General features: G+C 44.6%; 1 long non-coding RNA gene across 1 annotated transcript; it reads left to right on the forward strand.

Annotated features, from left to right (window-relative positions):
* Positions 1-1,899: 1,899 nt before the first annotated feature.
* LOC139272612 (uncharacterized) lies at positions 1,900-22,573 on the forward strand. Its single transcript, XR_011594907.1, has 2 exons — positions 1,900-1,982; positions 22,447-22,573. It is a non-coding gene; the product is annotated as an uncharacterized lncRNA (long non-coding RNA).
* Positions 22,574-22,973: the final 400 nt, after the last annotated feature.

Raw genomic sequence — 22,973 nt, forward strand, 5'->3', positions numbered from 1 at the left:
CCAGGCCGAATGGCCTCCTCCCTCCCGGTCCCCGCACCTAACTACACCCAAAAGGCTTCCCCCCGCCCCTCTCTCTTACCTCACCTGCTGCTGCTGTCCGGGCATCTGCTGCACTTACCTGCGCCAATTTCCTTAACTCACCAGAAGGTTTTTCTGCAGAAGCCACATACGCTGGCCTAAGAAGAACTGGAGGAACTCTTAGCTGGCCAAACTTGCCGAACTGGCCAGAATTGGCGCGGGTGGCAGTCTACGCTCCCTTTGGCTGAAAAAAAAACTTACCTAAAAAAATCATAATTAACTGAGTTACGCTGGTGCAAATTGATCAGGGAAACTGTGATTTTTTAACAGGCAAGAAAAAGCAGCCTGCTCCAAAAAGAACGGTGCAAATCACTGGAGAAAATTGAGGTCCATAATCTCTCCTTATTTTGCCCCAATAATGTAATTGAACTATAACATCAAAGCCGTATCCCCATGCATCAATCTGACTTTTATTTCCCACACAAGCTATTCTTATAGTTTCAGAGAGTAAATGATCAATTGAATACCGTTAGTTTTGTTGTAGGCCTCTTTTCACTATTGTGGTTCATATTGTTCAAACTCAATGTATGTAGCTCTCTTATAGCTGTTAGAGAAATTAGGTTTTTGTATAATTCATTTGGGTTGTATTGGAACCAGATGTGAAATAATAGTGAGTTAAATTCCTCCCACCCATTTTTCCTATGTTAATTTGTAATGTCTCGCCTTCCTTTCTTTGGGTCTTTCCCATTCCATTATCTAGCCAAGAGAGCTGAGACAATGGCTTCTGTTGATGCTGTCCTAAAACTAACTTCTAGAAGATGTACAAGGATTTCCTCAGGTTACTTACCTTTAAATCAGCCATAATATTAAATGGCAGAGCATGTTCGAGGGGCCAAAAGCCTACTCCTGCTCCTCTTTCCCAAAGAGGAAGTGTCTGGACTATTCCCAGCAGCTTCCCACAGACATGGCCCACATTGGATAGCAACCATATGATGGTATTCCTCATTCATGATCAAACATGTTGTACCACCAAATCACCACTCATTTTTAATTTTTGAGTTGTAAGAGTTGTCCATCTTGTACTTGATATTTTGTTATTGGCATCCATGGTGATGCCCCTCCCCCCTCCCCCTCCTTTCTTGAAAACATTGCCCTTGCTGGGCCATTATTCATGTGTGAGCTTTGGCAGAGAGTGTTGGCAGGCTGACGGGGGGAATCATAGCCATGCCACGTGTTCACACACAGTTAGGGGCCAAAATTCAGGGTCTCAGAAAAACCCATTACTGTCCGTTTGCAGCGGCCATGCATCGGAATCCCATGGCCGCGGCTTTATGGTCAACTGGCCGACCCGACCCAAATTCAGGTCGGGGATTTTTCGGCCTGGACCCGATATTGCCCGATGCTGATGACCGCTGCAAGCGCATCATCAGAAGGCGCACCGCCGCTTTCCCTCACCTTAAAAATGCACCGATCGAAATTTGGGTCAAAAAATCAATCCCCCGCCGCACGATGCCCCCGGCAGTTTTCTGTGTCGGTGCACCTTATCCCCAGTGAGTGCGGCCCGGCACTCAACGGGAGGGCCCACTGCCGCGGCCGCCAATCGTCCGGCAAGATGGTCCCCATGGGCCCAATCAGCTGGCAAGATAGTGCCCACAGGTTTGGCCGGGCCACCAAAAGGCAGCCTGGCACTCCCTCTTGGGTGCCAGACCGCTGGTCTGGCCGAAATCCTCCCTGGTGGCCGAAGATGAAAACTGATAGATTCTCTTCTCTTTAATGCGCTGTGACATCACCGCTATTCCACTGCTGATTGACAGCAGCAGAGTCCCGGTCCCACGCCAAATTCAGCCCCTCAGCCTGCCTTCCTGTCTATGTCCCGCCCCACTATAAACAATTTCCTTTTGGGACTTTGAAAAAATGTCAAAGTCCTGAAAATCGATCATCCGACCAGATCATGGATCCCTGCGGTAAGAACACAAAAAAAATAATTGGTGCACCAGCTTTCTTGCGCTACTAAATTTTGACCCCGTTCTTTCAGCAGTATTTCTTGGATTGTGAACAACAGTAAGAACCATGGGTGATTTTCCACTCACTAATCTAGCATCATGCAAACCAATTATATTATCCATTACTGCAAACTAAACTGAGATCAGGTAACTCAACACAGAGCAGGGATTGAACCTGAAAGCTTTCCAGTCTGTCTGACTTAGCTAATCAGTGGAAAAGCTCAGTGAGCAATTAGTAGAGCAATACAATTGAACTCTTTTAAGGTCCAAACTGTATTAAACAAACAGGAAAATGCTTCCATTCCATCAGTCTGAGATGAAGTTGGTCCTCAGGTTGCAAACTGAAAAGACCACACAGTTCCCTATTTTCAGTCATTTTAAACCATTGGGATTTTGCAAAAGGTTAGTGCATCACTGCTGCTGTGTATGAGCAAAATGATGTACCATGCATATGGAGTGCCATTTCCCTCAATGAAAGAGGCCGTCAAAATCTGAATTGTCTAATTTGCTTGATGGCATTTTGGTAGATGTAGCCAATCAAGCAATACTAGTTCTCGATCACCTTGGCATGCATACTTCCAAACATACAGAGTTACATAAAGCATGACATGATTAAAGTGAGTCTGAAGAAACATTTAACATAAATGTTAGTCAGACATTCACAAATGCCACTGGGGGCCTACTGTCAAAGCTTTACTTGGCAAGAGGATCCTCCACCTGCCCTATGTCTGCTAGCGCGTAGTAACTTCACCTCTGTCTGCAGATCCATATATGTGGATGTTTGCAGGAGATTACGGGACACCTCTTGGGCATCCATCTGCAGGTCCACCTCTTCTCCCAAACGAATCAGCTTTGTGGCTTTCCCATTGGGACACCCATTGGTAATAGTAATGCTGCTGGGGACAAATTCATAATAACAAAGAACAACTTGTATAAAGGTTCATGAAACTTCAGTGCCATCAGAAAAAAAAAAACAATGGCCTAAAAATACTTGCCTCACCACATGTGCCCTTTAAGTAAACTCCCACTTCATCGATCTGCCCCAGCAACCCAAGAAGGCAGGTTACTTGGGTGTGGGTTGGACACTGCTCTCCACATGCCAGCAAATCATATGTAGGATGTCCGTGCCCCTTTTTGAATACACAAATAAAGCTCCCACCAGCTTCAGATGGTAACTTTCACCACCCACCCCAGACCCAACCTGGGTGAAAAGCCTACCAGGGTGCACAATGGCCGAAAATCAGCCAGAACTGATTCCTGTCCAATTTTGAAATCCATTTCCATATGTATTTCCTGCTGGAACAAACACCAAAATAGGTCTCTTGGTGTCAGGGTTCCCAATATGAACATTGGCCACTTAGCTGAGGTGCTGGAGGATGACCCAGACGTACTGGAACCAAAGCCTCAGCAAAGAGTCTTGACTTTCTGGAACTCTCCCATCCCCCACAAACCCTTCCCCATGTTCTAGCTTTAAAAGCCCCCTGAGGACCAAGCTGACCAAGTTTTCCTTCACCTCTCCTAACTCTCTGCTTGCTGCTCAGCTTCTGATTTCTTCTCTCTGACATTTTATACACTGAAGCCAATATATAAAGTTGTTACTGTGAAATTGAGGAAGGGTCCACTGTTCGGAGGTGACGGGGGGAAGATTCCTGGTCAAAGACGTGGACACAGAGGAGATGATTGAAGAAGAGCTCACATCATGTTGAGCTCAAAATTCATTGATGTGAGAGGTCATAAGGGGATGAAGCCGAGGCCTTTACTGAGAACTAATCGTTCTTGTTGTTGTTGCATTGAAATAGAGTAAGGTCAAAATGAGTCTCGACTATTATGCCCCCTTTGTTAAACAGTCCACTGACACACAGGGCTGAATTTTAATCTGTAGGAGCAAGTAGGTTTGGGTGCGGGTGGGGGGTTAAAATGAGCCAAATTGACAGCATGTCGGGAAGCCGGCTCCAATCCGCGACTTCCACATTTGACTCGAACGTGTTAGGCTGCATGCGAGAGAGAGCGAGAGAGGCAGGTTGTCAATGTTCAGCCATGAACTCATTGAATGGTGGTGTAGGCTCGAAGGCCGAATGGCCTACTCCTGCACCTATTTTCTATGTTTCTATGTTTCTAATTACCAAATGTTAATCGCTCAATTAGAACGATATTTCAACCCACCTTTGAGTTTAACATCGGGTCCATGGGTTTGCCAGGCTTGCCAGTAAAAGCAAGGCGAGTGTACAGTGGTAATTGAGGCGGCTGAATCAATCTCAGGTAAATATACCAATAAATACTCGGCACTCACAGCTGCTTTCTTACCTGCTGGGGGAAAGGGGTTTTTTACAGTTCTTTTTCTGAGAGGTTACTTTGTACAATTTAGCGGTTACTTTCTACATTTCGGAGGTTTGCTCTATCACATCAGGATGGTGCCTTAGATTGGATCTCAGATGCGGACCAAGGTGACCAGCAATAGCACCAGCAGCCTGCTGCTCACAGACCTCTAGCTGCACAGCAGAGAGGTGACCAGCAGAGAGGTGCAGCTCACAGGAGGCACTACAGGCAGAGGCTGTGTTTCCTTGACACGTCTGAATACCAGTGTCTCAGGAGGCTCAGGATGTCGCGTCAGGTGGTGGCAGACATCTGCAGCCTCCTAGAAGAAGACCTGCTCCCTGCTGGACCGGGTGACCACGGGTTACCAGTGGCTGTCAACATCAACACCGCCCTCAACTTTTTTGCCTCTGGATCCTTCCAGGGCTCTGCCGCAGACATATGCAGAATCTCCAAGTCGGCTGTCCACAAATACATTAGGCGGGTCACTGGTGGCTTGTTTGCCAGGGCCAGCAATTATGTGCACTTTTCCTGCAATTATGTCAGTCAATATGAGTGGGCGGTCGGCTTTGCGGCTCTGGCTGGCTTCCCACAGGTGCAGGCGCCATTGACTGGATACATGTGGCAATCCAAGCACTCCTAGAACAACCAGGAGTATTTGTCAATCGTGATTGATCCACTCCAACAATGTGCAGCTGGTGTGCAACCACAAAATAATGTTTATTCAGGTGTGCACAAGATTACTGGACAGCATCCAGATGTCAGCCTGCGGAATTCCAAGCTCCCTGATCTCTTCAGACCTAGGCGCCGACTCAAAGGGGTGGCTGCTCGACAATGTGGGATACCCAATGCAAACTTGACTCATGACACTCATCAGAAAGCCCAACAGCACTACAATGAATGCCATATCACCACCAGATGTGTGATCGGATAAGCTATCGGCATGCTGACGCTATGCTTCAGGTGCCTAGACAGATCTGGAGGCGTCCTTCAGTACTCACTAGCCAGGGTCTCCAGAATGGTTATGGTTTGCTGTGCTCATGATTCATGTGCAGGGAATCTTGTGTATACCTGCATAAACATCTTTTGGATTTCTGTCCAGTAATCACTCTCAGGTATCCTGTATTCTTTTAGCCACATATCATATCCATGAGCATAAAGGGGCAGTGTTTAATTCCATTGTGAATGTTTGGATTATTATTACTGTAGTATCTACTATACCATAAACATCCCTTGCTATGGAATTTCCAGATACACTGACTTCCCAGAAGCTCCTGTTCCAATAATTCACCTTCAAAGAATGAATGTCAAGTCCAAACCTTCAAATGAAATGTTAATTGATTGCTTTTTAAAATGTTTTTTCCCATTTCCAGTGCTCTTATAATACACAATGAGATACAAATTCACATGTTTCAGACATGTACTTATAATAGACAATTAGTATTAGTATTAGGCAGTCTGTAAAACAGTAATGACTCACTCCAATCTCAATGATGTAAACTGGGTCAACCCACACAGTTCTACTACACAGATGTCTCTAACTAACTACCAATAATTAAGTCCCAACTTGCTGCTTGCAGAAGAACAAGATCATACTTCGTAGACTGGCATTACACACTACAGAGACTGGCAATGAATACTATTTCAAAAAATGGCAATAAATACTATTCCATAAATTGGCAACACCTACTATTTCATTGAGTGGCAATACACATGACTCTATAGACTGCAATACATGTTATTCATTGACACACAACGCACCACAGACGGGCAATATACAGTATTCCATAGATTGATAATATGCGCTATTTGACAGACTGGCAATATGTAGAGGAACAGAGGGACCTTGGAGTGCATGTACACAGATCCCTGAAGGTAGCAGGTTAAGAGGCATACAGGACTTACCTTTATTAGCCGAGGCATAGAATATAAGAGCAGGGAGGTTATGCTTGAACTGTATGAAACACTAGTTAGGCCACAGCTAGCTTCACTGGCTGTAAAGCATTTTGAGATGTCTGGTGATTGTGAAAGGTGCTATATAAATGCAAGTCTTTTTTTCTTTAGAAGAAAGCCTTGCAGTTCTGGTCACCACAATGCAGGAAAGATGTGATTGCACTAGGGAGGGTACAGAAGAGTTTTACAAGGATATTGTCAGGACTGGAGAATTTTAGCTACGAGGAAAGATTGGATAGGCTGGGGGAGAGACTTAATTGAGATGTATAAAATTATGAGGGGCCGAGTTCAAGTGGATAGGAAATCCCGATTTCCCTTAGCAGAGCAGTCAATAACCAGGGGGCATAGATTTAAAGTAATTGGTAGAAGGATTAGAAGGGAGCTGGGGAGAATGTTTTTCATCCAGAGGGTGGTGGGGGTCTGGAACCCACTGCTTGAAAGGGTGGTAGAGGCGAAATCCTCATCATATTTCAAAAGTACCAGATATGAACTTGAAGTGCTGTAACCTACAGGGCTATGGACCAAGAACTGGAAAGTTAGATAAGGCTGGATAACTCTTTTTTGGCCAGCATAGATACAATGGGCCAAATGGCCTTCTTCTGTGCTGTAAAAGTCTATGATTCTATACGGTGACAACATACATTACTCCTCAGATACTGCATAGTCTAGCATAACACATCATCATATCATAGGCAGTCCCTCGGAATCGAGGAAAACTTGCTTCCACTCTTAGCATGAGTTCTTAGGTGGCTGTACAGTTCAATACAAGAACCACAGTCTCTGTCACAGGTGGGACAGATAGCCGTTGAGGGAAAGGGTGGGCAGGGAGCCTGGTTTGTCGCACGCTCCTTCCATTGCCTGCGCTTGATTTCTGCATGCTCTCGGCGATGATACACGAGGAGCTCAGCGCCCTCCCGAATGCATTTCCTCCACTTAGGGCGGACTATGGCCAGGGACTACCAGGTGTCAGTGGGGATGTCGCACTTTATCAGGGAGGCTTTGAGGGTGTCCTTGTAACGTTTCCTCTGCCCGCCTTTGGCTCGTCTGCCATGGACGAGTTCCGAGTAGAGCGCTTGCTTTGGGAGTCTCGTGTCTGGCATGCGAACTACGTGGCCTGCCCAGCGGAGCTGATCAAGTGTGGTCAGTGCTTCAATGCTGGGGATGTGAGCCTGGACGAGGACGCTAACGTTTGTGCGTCTGTCCTCCCAGGGGATTTGCAGGATCTTGCGGAGACATCGTTGGTGGTATTTCTCCAGCGACTTGAGGTGTCTACTGTACATGGTCCACGTCTCTGAGCCATACAGGAGGGCGGGTATTACTACGGCCCTGTAGACCATGAGCTTGGTAACAGTTTTGAGGGCCTGGTCTTCAAACACTCTTTTCCTCAGGGGGTCGAAGGCTGCACTAGCGCACTGGAGACAGTGTTGGGTCTCGTCGTCGATGCCTGCTCTTGTTAATAGGAGGCTCCCGAGATAGGGGAAGTGGTCCACGTTGTCCAGGGCCATGCCATGGATCTTGATGTCTGGGGGGCAGTGCTGTGCGGCGAGGACAGGCTGGTGGAGGACCTTTGTCTTACTAATGTTTAGCGTAAGGCCCATGCTTTCATATGCCTCGGTAAATACGTCGACTACGTCCTGCAGTTCAGCCTCTGTGTGCGCACAGACGCAGGCATTGTCTGCATACTGTAGCTCGATGACAGATATGACACACGACACAATTCACTGGCAGTACATGCTACTCTATAGAATGGCAATACACATTTCTATCGACCGGCGATATATTCTACTCCAAAGATTCGTAATACACATTATTACATGAATTACAATAAGCCTCATTTTGCACGCTAGTAGAATGTAATCTTTTTTTTCTGTGCATTGGATTTAAAAAAAAAATCTTTATATTGTTAAATTGGTAGGCAATCTGTCTCATTCTTTGTATTTGTGAAATCTCAGTTTTGGTAAATTCTTAAACTGGCAGCTAAATCTACACCAAACTGTTGACTAGGAATGTGTCTTCATGTCCACAAATCCAACACCGGCCACATTTACCACCCCATCAACCTGCTCCCAATCATCAGCAAAGTGATGGAAGGAGTCGTCAATAAATAGATTGCTTTGATCCTTCCTGTTTTTACAACGCCATGTGCTTCCTTTGATTACTTGCACATTGTGCAACAGCTCATATAATAGGCGGAAATATATACCAAGTGCAACTTTTAAATAGACTAAAAGATGAACATTACTCACTACTCAAATGATTCTTTACAGTTAGTATCCATTTAGATCGAAACCCAATGCTGATTTCGATCAGGCCATGGCCAAGGACAAAATGATAATTTGGGCAACAATTATATAGAATAAAGTTACTTGTTGAAAAAAAGAGTGCAATGATGGTGAACCTTTTTCTAAAGCACTCTCTCATAACTCTGGAGGTATACAGCAGTGAGGGATACTGTGTGAGATTGGGATGTTGCAGTTGAAATCAACCAAAAGGATTAGATTAGGCTAAAAGACATTTTTCTGTGCCGAAAATGTCCTTTGTTCTAATGACCCTGACTAAAATTCACAGAAGTCTAATAATTGCTGTGATCAATGTTGTGCAGCCGCATAATACGCTCATACCAAGTCCTCCTCTGTAGTGTTTTAACAGAGGCATTAACCTATTTATTTTGAAAAGGCTAATGCCTCAAAGAGAGTAGGAGAGAGGAATTTTATATGAATGTGTTAAGCATTTGTGCATTAACATCATCAACAGTAACTTCTAGATTACGGAAAGTTAATTCTGAATATACTGTATGTAAATCATATAAGAAAGAATAATATACACGGCAAGATTTTCATTCATCAATGTGCTGAGTTTGCTACTTGGTTCAATGTAAAAAAACGTGTCTGCTTTTGTTACCCAAATGCATAATGTCTGTGATGAGCCCAATATTCTACTCACTCCACGAAATCAGTCCAGGAAAGTTAAATGATTCATATTGCTTAATAAAACTGTAAAATCATAGAATGGTTACATCACAAAAGGAGGCCATTCGGCCTGTCGTGCTCATGCCAGCTCTCTGCAGTAGCACTTCAGCTAGTCCCACTCGCCTGCCCTTTCCCCGCAGCCCTGCAAATGTTTGACCTTATCTAATTGCCTTTTGAAAGCAGTGATTGAGTCTGCCTCCACCACCCTTTCAGGCAATGCATTCCAGATCCTAATCACTCGCTGCATAAGGAAGTTTTTCTTCTGCATCACCCGCCGCAACTTCAGGGGGTGAAACCAAATTTTAGCTCCAGGGCTGCATACGGTGATGACATTGCCATTGCCAGGGCACTACAGGTTGGAGCAGGACGTTACCGGTTAACGCCACCGGGAGTCCGAATTTCTCCTCCTATGCCTCTATTTATGAAGCCCAGGGTCCCATATGCTTTTTTAACCGCTTTCCCAACCTGTCCTGCCACCTTCAACAATTTGTGCATACATACCCCCAGGTCTCTATGTTCATGCACCCCCTTTAGTTTATATTGTCTCTTCTCGTTCTTCTACCAAAACGTAACGCTTCGCACTTTTCTGCGCTAAATTTCATCTGCCACATGTCTGCCCATTTCACTAGCCTGTCTATGTCTTCTTGACGTCTATCACTCTCCTCACTGTTCACTATACTTCCAAGTTTTGTGCCATCTACAAATTTTTAAATTGTGTCCTGTACATCCAAGTCATTAATCTATATCAAGAAAAGCAGTGGTTGTAGTACCAACCCCTGGAAAACACCACTCTATACTTTCCTTCAGTCCGAAAAGCAACCATTCACCACTACTCTCTGTTTCCTGTCACTGAGCCAATTTCATATCCATGCTGCCACTGTCCCTTTTATTCCATGGGCTTCAACTTTGCTGGCAAGCCTATTACGTGGCACTTTGTCAAATGCCACATCAACCTCATTACCATCATCAACTGTCCCTGTTACCTCATCAAAAAACTCAATCAAATTAATTAAACACAATTTGCCTTTAACAAACCCATGCTGGATTTCCTTAATTAATCCACACTTGTCCAAGTGACTGTTAATTTTGTCCCCAAATTATTGTTTCTAAATGCTTCCCCACTTCCGAGGTTATTGTGTATGCAATAACTGTTAGACTGAGTACTGTTTAACTCCAAGAGGTATAACTTTGGCTCTGCTTTATTAAGGCCCAAAGTGACTCATATACAAAATGGCTGGCCTTTTATACTTGGGCTATACACACGTGCATGCAGCCCAATGGCCTCCAACAGTGACGCCATTTAGTGGCTAGTGATCCCAAAAGTACATACATGATAGAGGTTAAACTATCTGGCCTGTAATTGCTGGGTTTATCCTTATCCTTTTTTGAACAGATTGTAACATTTGCAATTATTCAATGCTCTGTCTGTCACCATTGGTAAAAAATGGTAAAAAGACAAAATTAAAACTCTTTATCTGAATGCACGCAGCATACGTAACAAGATAGATGAGTTGATGGCACAAATGGAAATAAATGGTTTTGATCTGATAGCCCAGACAGAGATCTGGTTGCAAGGCAGCCAAGGCTGGGAACTGAATATTCAAGGGTATTTGCCATTTCAGAAAGATAGGCAAAAAGGAAAAAGAGGTGGGGTAGCTCTGTTAATAAAGGATGAGATCAGTGCAGTAATGAGAAATGATATTGGCTCAGAAGATTAAGATGTAGAATCAGTTTAGGTGGAGATAAGAAATAATAAGGGAAATAAGTCACACCTGGGAGTAGTCTATAGGCCCCCTAACAGTAGCTACACTGTAGGACAGAGTATAACTCAAGAAATAATGCAGGCTTGTAAGAAAGGTACAGCAATAATCATGGACGATTTTAATCTTCATATTGATTGGACAAATTAAACTGGCAAAGGTAACCTTGAGGAAGAGTTCATAGAGTATATTTGGGATGGTTTCTTAAAACAATACGTTGTGGAACCAACCAGGGAGCAGACTATTTTAGATCTGGTAATGTGTAATGAGACTGGATTAATTAATGTTCTCATAGTAAAGGATCCTCTTCGGAAGAGTGATCATAGCATGGTAGAATTTCAAATTCAGTTTGAGGGTCAGAAAGCTAGGTCTCAAACTAGTGTCCTGAATTTAAATAAGGACAATTACAAAGATATGAAGGCAGAGTTGGCTAAAGTGGACTGGGAAAATAGATTAAAGGGTAAGATGGTAAATAAGCAGTGGCAAATATTTAAGGAGATATTTCATAACTTTCAGAAAAGATATATTCCAGTGAGAACGAAAGACTCTAAGGGCTAGACTTTCCACTTTTTTTGCATTGATACCGCCCACTTAACGTCCATTTTAACGCTGAGATAAGGTATAATGCCCAGATATCGCCCATTTAGCAACAAAATGGAAACTAACGCCCATGTATCGCTCACTTATCGCCCAGCGTTACTTTCAGCATGTAGCTAACACCAAGAATTAATAATACCGCCCGCCCACTTTTTTTTGCCACAAAGATTAGAAAGGGCGAAACTAACGCACACAATATCGCTGAGTGTTACTTTCGGCATCTCAGCCACATATCACCGAAAATATCGGTCGCCGAAAAAAATGCTGAGAAAAAGTTGCTCTCACCTGAACTAAACCCAGCGGTATGGACGCCATGTTGTAAATCGGAAGTCGGTTCATATAAAAGGCTGCTTCAACTTCTGGGGAGCTTTGATGTACTATGGAGTTCTTTTAAAGTGATTTGAACATCTGAATAAACATCTTATCATACTGTGGATGATTTGAATTTAATTTAGGTGTTTTAGGCGGTAAATTTATTGTTTGTGAACAATAGGTATAATATTGATAGTGATTGTAATGGGGCCTGTAATCTCTCAGCCTGTCTTGATGACTACGCACATGCTGCAGATTAGTGATGGCAAAGGTATATTCAAGAGCATTATGTGCCCAGTCAAAGAGGTGGCAGACTGAGGAGGAGGATGAGAACTTACACCCCACCCACTTACAGGGAGAAGCGGTCTTATCTGAGACAATGAGCAACAAGGTTATGTGAAATAAAAAACATTTAATGAGAACATTTGTATAAAATCATAATTATAAACTGTAAAAAAACACCCCACCCCACACCACAACAAATTGATAACATTTATATCATTCATAAAGTTTTCACATTTCAAACAAAACTTCATAATCATAGAACACAAATGCAAAAAAACAAGGTAACCCCCTCCCCCCTTCCCCCAAACCTCCCAACAAAATAGCAACCACAACATAAAAATACTGTGACCAATACAACTCCTGCGGCCATGCACCCCACTTTCCTTTCCCTCCCCACTTCTACCCCTTCCCTTTCCCCTCCCGACTCCAAGCCGCTTTGCCGAGGAGCTCCTCAGGCACTGTTTCATTGGGGGCGGGGGGGGATTTGACGGCAGATCTGCTGGTTGGCCGGACACAGGAGAGGATGGTCCCGAGGAGGGAACATCCTGCAAGCCAGAAGCAAGACCTTCCTCCTGGCTCGCATGTGTCATTGGGAATGGGGGTGCAGCACCTTGGGGTGCAGTGCTGTGCTCCAGGACTACTGGGAGCCTTCTGCCACCAGTGTTCCTGGTTATCACCTCCAGGGCCTCCGCCATCGGCGGCACGTACTCGGTCATGGTGGTGGATATGCTGGCCAGCTGTTGGGATATGCCCCCCCATTGACTGGAGGATCTGCTGACCTATGTCAACATTCCTCCTGGACCAATGTACCATGTCCCCGCTCAGATCTGCTGCTCATGGAGCAGTCCTGCTGCGTCAAACCAGCATCCGCAGGGTCGGCACCATCATGGAGATACTGCGGCAAGGTGCTTGAGCCCACTCCCTCCACGATGGCGGAGGGCATGGCCGCAGGTGCATTAGATAGCATCGGTGTTGAATAGATTATGGAGCTTGTCGATGCAGGCTCCTCGAAGTTGGCACTGTCATCAGTGGAGAAGGCACCCTGCAGCTCCACGGGCGAGATTCGGGGCTCCTCAGCACCTGATTGATGATCCTCCGGTGAGTCCAGAGCCGAACCCACAGCTTATTGGCTCGATGGTGTCACATGGGGCTGCACTGCTGGCTGAGCTACAAAACATAAATTAAGGTTTTAGAGGAGAAGGGGGTGCTAGGGTCACAAGGTGATTCCAACGCTACACACAGCTTATGAACGACAAAAGCACCACCGCTATCAAAATCATCACATTTCATGACCGTGACCAAATTCTGCATTACAATGATTTTCATGAGGCCATCATTATTTAGATAACATTTTTATCAATCATCTATCATATATTATTGTTCGGCTATGAGTGGGTATGGCATCTAATGACTTAACATCATGCAATGGTGTATACTTTACTCATGTGGCATCACATCAAGTTCTGCAGCTGCATGCGTGGCCGACCGGGGGTGGCACCCCAATAGTGCCAGCACCCGCTCCTCGATGTCGGTGAGCTCAATGATGACTGGTGACCCGCCACCCATTCACCACTGCTCGGCCCTATTCCTCGAAAGCTTCTTCTGTAAAAGGTAACACCAGCACGACAAGGTATAAGATCATTGCGTGAGATCATTGCTAGGTACTGTCACAGAAACTGATACAACACATAACCAACACATGTAATCATGATTATTATGAAAATGATCATTCTTTACCTAAAGTCGTACACCATCAACGCAGGCTTTGAGTAAAACATTCCCGGTATAAGTGCAAGACATCACATCTGATTTTAATCACTCATTAAACTTACAATTCCAATTATATAAATATATAAGTAAATGTAAATAAATGTAATACTTACTCTGGCGGATTTGACAAGATCGTTCCAGCACTTGCAGCACTGGTGCCCTCACGCAGCTCGTTCATTGCCGATGAGACCACCTCGGCTATGTCGGCCCAAAATCTTCTGGTAACCCTTTGGGGTGGGCTTCCCACACCCACCTTAGGTCAATTGACCCCAACGTGACTCCACCTCCTGCAGGAGGGAGGCATTTGCCTCGTCAGTGAATCTCCAAGCTCGTTTTCATCCTCCCACTAGTTCCTCTCCCACCTCACTGCTTTCGCCAGCGTCCTCAGCCTCCACAGCGTGCTGTGTTGCCTCCTTCATCCCTTCCATTTTAATTACATTTTTTCCCAAAAAAACTCAGTGCAAACAACATTATTTGTGCACTCAATTATTTTTGCGGCTGGTAAATCTCCTTCCTACCTCCCACAACAGCCATACAACCTCACAACACACGCACACATGCTTGCAGTTCCTCTCTGCTCCCTATCTCTCTCTTTCCTCTTCTGCGCATGTATTGATGACCCCTGACCTCCTGAAATGCAGGCAACGACTGTTGCCATAGTGTTGCTATGGGCGCTGACATTTTGTGGCAGAAGGGCAAAAATTTTGCCGCGAACGCCCATTTCACATCACTCGCAGTAACACCCATTTGTAAAGTGGAAAGTTGGGGTTTTGAAAAGGGGCGATAATCCAGCGATCTCAAAACCCATAATAAATGCCAATGCTGGAAATAACGCTCATTTTTTGGCAATCTGCACAATAATAGAAAGTCTAGCCCTAAGAGAAGGATAAACCATCCGTGGCTAACTAAGGAAGTAAAAGAATGGAACCAACTTGAAAACCAAGGCATGTAATGTTGCAAAGAATAGTGGAAGCCAGAGGATTGGGATTTTTTTTAGAAACCAGCAAAGGACAACTAAAAAATAATAGAGAGAGAAGATAGTTTATGAGAGTAAACTAGCAAGAAATATAAAAACAGACAGTAAGTGCTTCTACAAGTATATAAAAAGAGAGTAGCTAAAGTTGGTCCCTTAGAGGATGAGACTGGGGAATTAATAATGGGAAACAGGGAAATGGCAGAGACTTTGAACAAATATTTTGTATCAGTCTTCACGGCAGAAGACACTAAAAGCATCCCAATAATTAATAATCCAGAGGCTATTGGGAGGGGGGAACGTAAAACAATCACCATCACTAGAGAAAAAGTACTAGGCAAAGTAATGGGACTAGGGCTTTAAAACAGGTGGCTGCAGAGATAGGGGATGCATTGGTTGTAATCTACCAAAATTCCCTGGATTCTGGAGTGGTCCCAGCGGACTGGAAAATCACAAATGTAACGCCCCTATTTAAGAAAGGAGGGAGACAGAAAGCAGGAAACTATAGACCAGTTGTCCGAACATCTGTCATCGGGAAAATGCTGGAGTCCATTATTAAGGAAGTAGTAGCAGGACATTTAGAAAATCATAATACTGTCAAGCAGAGTCAGCATGGTTTTATGAAAGGGGAAAGATGTTTGACAAATTTGCTGAAGTTCTTTGAGGATGTAGCACGCAGGGTATATAAGGGGGAATCAGTAAATGTTGTGTATTTGGATTTCCAGAAGGCATTCAGAGAGGTGCCACATAAAAGGTTACTGCACAAGATTAGAGCTCACGGGGTTGGGGGTAATATATTAGCATGGATAGAGGATTGGCTAACTAACAGAAAACAGAGAGTCGGGATAAATGGGTCATTTTCAGATTGGCAAACTGTAACTAGTGGGGTGCCATAGGGATCAGTGCTGGGGCCTCAACTATTTACAATCTATATTAATGACTTAGATGAAAGGACCGGAAGCGATCACAAAGTTTCTGTTTAAAGAACGGACTCAGTCGAATATTTCGTGGATTTTATGGGGTCACCCTGCGCAGATATGTGAAAAAGCTGGTTTTGTTAAAACTCCAGAGACCGCATGGCAGTTAGCTGTGACAAAAGAACTGTCAGCCATCCAGAACGGGTTTGCCCACCAGTCACAGCTAAAGGAAGGGGGCCACGAATCTTGACAAAAGCAGCTGTCGGCCAGGAAGTGGGCGGGGGGTGGGGGGGCATTGACAAAGCCACTCTAATATGCAAAAGCACTTCTCACCTCCATCTGAGAAGGAAAAACAGGACAATGAACCCACGAGCCTGGCTAGCCAAAGAGGAGCCGGATGTTTCGCAACACAAAGACTCAGAGAGATGCCCAGATTAAGGGCCATCAGCCCAATCCATATGGGTTGGATGGCCCATCACTGACTAAGTACCCATGCTTAGAAACAAAGGGATTTTAAAGATTGGCGGGAAAGATAGGGGTAGCAAAACTCCCATAAAGACAGGGTCTTTTCCACTTTATTTTTAGCTTGAAGCGTGGAGCTTGGAGTGAAGCTTGGAGCTTGCAGCTTGCAGCTTGTATCTAGAGAGAGCCCTCTCTCCCTCTCGCTCTCGCTACACCAAGACCGATGTACCAGAGGAAGGGGCCGCAGTACCGCAGAAGAAGCCACCGAGACTGAAGATCAGGCAGTGATTTCCCACAGCTGAGCTGAGAAAGGAAACTGGCTGCGTGTGGTGGTGAGCATGGTCGAGAGTGTCCCAAGCCAGTAACTAGATATCCCAGGCAAGCTGGGTAAGGGCTCAGGGTTTTCTCAGAAGCGAAGCTTTTCAGGGCTATGCTGGGGAGGGTAATTCATTGTTAGGTGTCGAGTTAGAATCCTCCAGGGAATTACTGCATGTTACTAGGTCTCATTTCTGTACTGTATGTACCGTATATACTCGCGTATCATGCGACTTTTGAAGACCTAAATTGTAACCTAAATTTGGGGGGTCGCATGATACGCGAGATACAAAATTTGCGGGTGTGAAGTGCTGGCCAAGATTAGGCTGTTAGTCTGTTAAGCAGACCGTATCCACGCTGAATCTCGGCAGGTATCTCCTGGGCTGGATTGCAGCCTCTATTGTCGCTTGTACTGTATCTTTGCTGTGGTCTAGAGATCACCACCCACAACTCCCTCTGAAGTTTGCTGCATTATTAGAGGCTCCATCTATCTCAGCCCATGTTCTTTTATCCGCAAACACAGTAGAGGCTGTGGCTGAACGACGCTAGACAAGCCAGCTGGAACGATTGCTGTATCGGTGTTCGATTCGCGAACAGCTTTCACAGCAGAATCCACTCGATGTTTCATGTTAAGGTCTGTATTCGATCTCAAAAAAGTGACTCGCATGATACATGAGATTATATGGTAAAATCATGTTTTGGGGACGAAAATTTAGGGGTCGCATGATACGCGAGATCGCAGGATACGCGAGTATATACGGTATGTTGTTTGTAACCTGGATTTTATTCTCCACAGAGACAGTGATTTCGTTTAGTAGTGCATGTTTTAGCCAGTGTAGTTAGACCAAATAAATATAAGTACGATTTTTCACTGAAGCATTCCTGTCCGTGACTCATTTCATTTACCCTCTGAATAATAATTCCCTTGTCTAGAACTTTTGTAAGGCAGGGGCGATTCGAACCGTCCATCTAGCAATTAGGCTAGTATCAAAACCGCTTACAGTCCGAGTGTAATGTAGCCAAATTTGCCGATGATACAAAGATAGGTGGGAAAGCAAGTTGTGAGGAGGAAGCAAATAATCTGCAAAGGGATACAGATAGGCTAAGTGAGTGGGAAAAAAGTTGGCAGATGGAGTATAATGTGGGAAAATGTGAGGTTATCCACTTTGGTAGGAAAAATTAAAATGCAATTGACTATTTAAATGGAGAGTGGTTACAAAATGCTGTGGAAAAAGGGACCTGGGGGTCCTTGTACATAAAACACAAAAAGTTAGCATGCAGGTACAACAAGTAATTAGGAAGGCAAATGGAATGTTAGCGTTTATTGCAAAGGGGATGGTGTATAAAAGTAGTGGAAGTCCTGCTACAACTGTACAGGTCTAGGTGAGATCACACCGAGAGTACTGCGTACAGTTTTGGTCTCCTTATTTAAAGGAGAATATACTTGCATTGGAGGCAGTTCAGAGAAGGTTCACGAGATTGATTCCTGAGATGAACATAAGGACAAAAGAACATAAGAAATAGGAGCAGGAGTAGGCCATACGGCCCCTCGAGCCTGCTCCGCCATTTAATACTGATCCGATCATGGACTCAGGTCCACTTCCCTGCCCGCTCCCCATAATCCCTTATTCCCTTATCGTTTAAGAAACTGTCTATTTCTGTCTTAAATTTATTCAGTGTCCCAGCTTCCACAGCTCTCTGAGGCAGCGAATTCCACAGATTTACAACCCTCTTAGAGAAGAAATTTCTCCTCATCTCAGTTTTAAATGGGCGGCCACTTATTCTAAGATTATGCCCCCTAGTTCTAATTTCCCCTATCAGTGGAAACATCCTCTCTGCATCCACCTTGTCAAGCCCCCTCATAATCTTATACGTTTCGATAAGATCACTTTGCATTCTTCTGAATTCCAATCAGTAGAGACCCAACCTACTCAACCTTTCCTCATAAGTCAACCCCACCTCATCTCCGGAATCAACCAAGTGAACCTTCTCTGAACTGCCTCCAAAGCAAGTATATCCTTTCGTAAATATGGAAACCAAAACTGCACGCAGTATTCCAGGTGTGGCCTCACCAATACCCTGTATAACTGTAGCAAGACTTCCCTGCTTTTATACTCCATCCCCTTTGCAATAAAGGCCAAGATTCCATTGGCCATCCTGATCACTCGCTGTACCTGCATACTATCCTTTTGTGTTTCATGCACAAGTACCCCCAGGTCCCGCTGAACTGCAGCACTTTGCAATCTTTCTCCATTTAAATAATAACTTGCTCTTTGATTGTTTTTCTGTCAAAGAGCATGACTTCACACTTTCCAGGGATTGTCTTATGAAAAAAGGTTGAGCAAGTTGGTCCTATATTCATTGGAGTTTAGAAGAATGAAAGATGATCTCATTGAAACATATAAGATTCTGAGGGTGCTTGACAGGGTAGATGCAGAGAGGGTGTTTTCCCTCGTGGGGGAATCTAGAACTTAGAATAAGGGGTTGCCCATTTAAAACGGAAATGAGGAGGAATTTCTTCTCTCAGAGGGTAGTGAATCTTTGGAATTCTCTACCCCAGAGAGCTATGGAGTCTGGGTCACTGAATATATTTAATGTGGAGATAGACAGATTTTTGAATGATAAGGGAATCAAGGGAGCAGGCAGCGAAGTGGAGTTAAGGCCAAGATCAGATCAGCCATGATCTTATTGAATGGCAGAGCAGGTTCAAGGGGCCAAATGGCCTACACCTGCTCCTATTTCTTATATTCTTATGTATAAGGAGAATTGGAAGATTATGGCCGGTACCTTTGCAATTTCCACTTTAACTTCCGTTAGCATCCTAGCATGCATCCCATTCAGTCCTGGTGACTTGTCTACTTTAAGTACAGCCAATCTTTCTAGTAGCTCCTTTTTATGAATTTAATCCCATGCAGTATCTCCACTACCTCCTCTTTCACTATGACATTGGCAGCATCTTCTTCCTTGGTACCAAGTACTCATTTAGTACCTCAGCCATACCCTCTGCCTCCATACATAGGTCTCCATTTTGGTCCCTAATCGGCCCCACCCCTCCTCTTACTACTTGTTTACTATTTATATGCTTATAGAAAACTTCCTTTTTATGTTAGCTACCAATCTATTATCATACTCTCTCTCTCTTTGCCCCTCTTCTCTTAATTTCTTTTCCACTTCCCCTTTGAAGTTTCTATATTCAGCCTGATTTCGAGGGGCTTTAAAGAGGAGATGGTTTGGGTGCAGTCAAACTACATTCTCACGAGGGGGATAGGTAGGACAGCTAAGTTCAAAACTCCTTGGATGACAAAAGGGATAGAGAGTAAGATGAAGCAGAAAAAAGATATTAAGGAGGGCAGAATCCTCAACAAACAGAAATAGCTTCTCTCCATCTACTCTATCTGTCCTTCTTAATATTCCCTGCGAGGAATTTCTACTGCTGTCCCTGTTTCCACCATCATGTGAAATACCCGTCACGTTGTATTTCAACGTGTTGTCTTTGTCTTCTTCCTGGACAGTGCGGGGTGCAGGGGGGGGGGGGGGTGCAGGGGGGGCGGGGGGTCTCTTGAACCTGTGGGAGAGTATAGAGATGAGTTAGATATGTCATATCAAGAACATGTACAGGTGCCATTATGCCATGATGAACATTCACTGACTGCTGATATCAGTCCCCATGATTGGCTGCTGTATGCAATGTGACTGTATGAAATGTAATTCTGTTGCCAGCCCTCTGTCTCTGTGCAATCATGTTTAAAACTCTTTGAGGGAAAAATTGGGTTCCTTTGCGCCACTCCCATTAGCGCCTCCAGGGGACGATAACGGGCCGTTAATAGTTTTGCGACCAGGCGCGACGAGATCACGACCCCCACTAAATTCGGCGGGTGTTTTGCGGTGGCAGTACGACATTGTGCCCCGGTCTTCTCCGGCCAGAGATCGTGAGGTCATCAACATGCGCCCTGGACTCGAACTTGCGTTCCGCGCCCTGCAGCATCGCCGGGCGAAAACATTGACAGCTGCAGGGGGCGTTCATCGGGCGACCGGCTGCTTCGCGGGCGATGCTTAAAGGCGAGGTGGCCGAGGTAAGTAAAAAATAAAATGCAATTCTCTCTTTGCAATTTTTTACTTTTTTACCTGCCCGCGCTCGATCAGTCTGGCACTCTGCTGCAGTGCATCGGGCTGATCGGACCAGATTGCGGCTGCTATCGAATCTTCTTTTGCAGAGCCCGCAGCGATGGCCCTTTACTTTTAGGGAGGGAAGGTGCCTTCCAACACGGCAGTGTTGCACGGCCCATTGTGTAGCGCTGCACACCTTCTGCCCCGCCTGCTACCTCTTGCACTCCAGGAAGGAGCTGGAACACTCGCTTTAGTGCTCCACTTCCTTCCTGGAGAACAGATGCCGAATTTTTTTAAAGTTTGAAATCATTCGAGCCTGGCGTCGTTTCTCAAACTTTTTTATCCTAGATGAACCTTCAAATGTAATGTGGCCATGGTTCCTTTAAATATCCTGGCTGAAGATGCATCATTGATACATCTGTCACACTGTAACGCAGGTGTCCTAAGGCGAGCTCAGGGAGGACAGAAACCTCCTGTGGAGCAGACCTGCACCATTTAATAGGGCCGGGTAATGCGCAGGGCTGTCTTAATAGACGCCATTAACGGAAAGTCGACCTTGGGAGCAGGATGGAATGAAGAATGGGGCCACAACCCGTCACAAGCGACTGCCCAGGCACAGGAAATTCCAGCCCTTGACACTATTTTGACGAAGAGCTGGGGAGTTCACCCCGGTGTCTGGGCCAATATTTATCTCTCAACAATCATCACTAAAATAGATTATCTGGTTATTATCTCATTGCTGTTTGTGGGGCCTTGCTGTGCACAAATTGGCTTCCTACATTACAACAGTGATTACACTTCAAAAGTACTTATTTGGCTATAAAGTTCTTTGGGATGTCCTGAGGTCTTGAAAGGCACTATATATGTGCAAGTCTTTCCTGTACAATGTGTTTACTACTTTTCTTTATTTTCCCTCATCAATCTTTCCTCTCTTCTCCCGAACGCCTTGACTCCTTGCTGAACTATGATTTTACATGCTGTTGGCTGCCTTCCATTACCTCGACCAGTGACCATCATTCATGTGTGAGCCTTGACGGTGAATATTGGCATGCGACTTGCTCACAGGGGACATTTAAGCCAAGTCCTGTCCTGTCCTCATCTGACCTCCATACACATGTATACTTCCAGCAGGGGTTGCTGGATAGCTCGTAAAAGAAAGAACAAGGGTATGGAGGCCAATTGTAGAGCCCCTACAGCCACCTCAGTTGAGAGCCAACAAACTCAGCAGAGAAAATGGACCAAACCTCACTGCTTGCTATTTGGTCTGCGACATCAAATTGCCAACAGCTGGTCACTGAAGTATAAGAAGAAACACGATTTTGAGGTGGAGTAAAACCCATTATAAGAATGCCATAATAATTGATGAGAATGAAACATATTCAAACCCCTCTAGAGTGCACTGTTTTTTAATTTTCTTAAATCAGCTGGACCGGGCTTCCTCCCCATCGATTGAATTCACAGATATATATTGAGCCTATTGTGTGTGAATTCCGTCACAGACTGTCTTAATAGATTTCAGGGCACAGGTGGGTAGGTTCCATACAACTTCAAAGTGGTTAGACTGACCACATTGTGCAGTGCTAATCTGCTGAAAAGATCTATCTCAAATGGCAGATTGTTTATGGTACAATCACAATAATAGTAATTGTACATCAGCAATGTCATTTAAGGCCTCAATTTTTTGTTTTACAGGCTGGTAATATGTGGCATGTTGTTAATAAGGTGATCCGGTGCTACATTAATGGCAACTGAAGAACGTCAATGACATCGCTGAAGGAAGAAAGCCAATGAAAGGAAATAAATTGCAGATGGAACTACATTTCACTTGTGATGTTCAACATTATTTTTAACATCATCTGCCATTTTGTTGTAAAAAAACAGTTGTTTAAACTTAAGAAAAATTGATACCCTGGTATAAACAAACACGTTTCTCTGTACCTGAGCAACTGTACCTCTTTGATTAATGGCACATTGTAAAATAGAATTGCCATTTCCCCTGAGCTCTTCTCTCCTGTCAGTGGCAAGTTACACTGTAGTATAGTTCCACAAGTATTGAAAGCCTCCAAAGGGGCTATATCATGAGGTGACCCCGAGCTTCTGGTCGCCTGTCACTTTAATTCTCCACTCCACTTCCACTCTGACCTCTCCATCCTCGGCCCCCTACACTGTTCCAATAAAGCTGAACGCAAGCTCAAGGAACAGCATCTCATCTTTCGATT

Source organism: Pristiophorus japonicus, chromosome 9, assembly GCF_044704955.1.
Source record: "Pristiophorus japonicus isolate sPriJap1 chromosome 9, sPriJap1.hap1, whole genome shotgun sequence".
NCBI lineage: Eukaryota > Metazoa > Chordata > Chondrichthyes > Pristiophoridae > Pristiophorus > Pristiophorus japonicus.